Source organism: Arachis duranensis, chromosome 4, assembly GCF_000817695.3.
Source record: "Arachis duranensis cultivar V14167 chromosome 4, aradu.V14167.gnm2.J7QH, whole genome shotgun sequence".
Taxonomy (NCBI): Eukaryota; Viridiplantae; Streptophyta; class Magnoliopsida; order Fabales; family Fabaceae; genus Arachis; species Arachis duranensis.
The window spans coordinates 100161238-100161674 of NC_029775.3; the positions used below are offsets into that span (position 1 = coordinate 100161238).

The 437-nt window shown below is 38.7% G+C and overlaps 1 pseudogene; it reads left to right on the plus strand.

Moving 5' to 3' along the window:
• The window catches only part of LOC107485220 (naringenin 8-dimethylallyltransferase 1, chloroplastic-like), a 42234-nt pseudogene that overhangs the window by 6450 nt on the left and 35347 nt on the right, over positions 1–437 (plus strand).

The window sequence follows — 437 nt, forward strand, 5'->3', positions numbered from 1 at the left end:
ATAATATCCCGATTGAGGTTTGGAAGTGTCTTGGAGGAAAAGGCATCAACTGGTTAACCAAGCTTTTTAATGAGATTTTAAGGTCAAAGAAGATGCCTGATGAGTGGAGAAAGAGCACCTTGGTACCTATCTACAAGAATAAGGGGGATATACAAAGTTGCGGAAATTATAGATGGATTAAGCTTATGAGTCATACTATGAAGTTATGGGAAAGGGTGATAGAACGGAGGTTGAGAAAAGAGACACAAGTAACAGAGAACCAATTTGGATTTATGCCAGGCAGATCTACCACTGAAGCGATATACCTATTAAGAAGGATGATGGAGAGGTATCGTAGTAATAAAAGGGATCTACACATAGTGTTTATTGATTTGGAAAAAGCGTATGATAGGGTACCAAGGGAGGTCTTATGGAAGGTTTTAGAAAAGAGGAGAGTA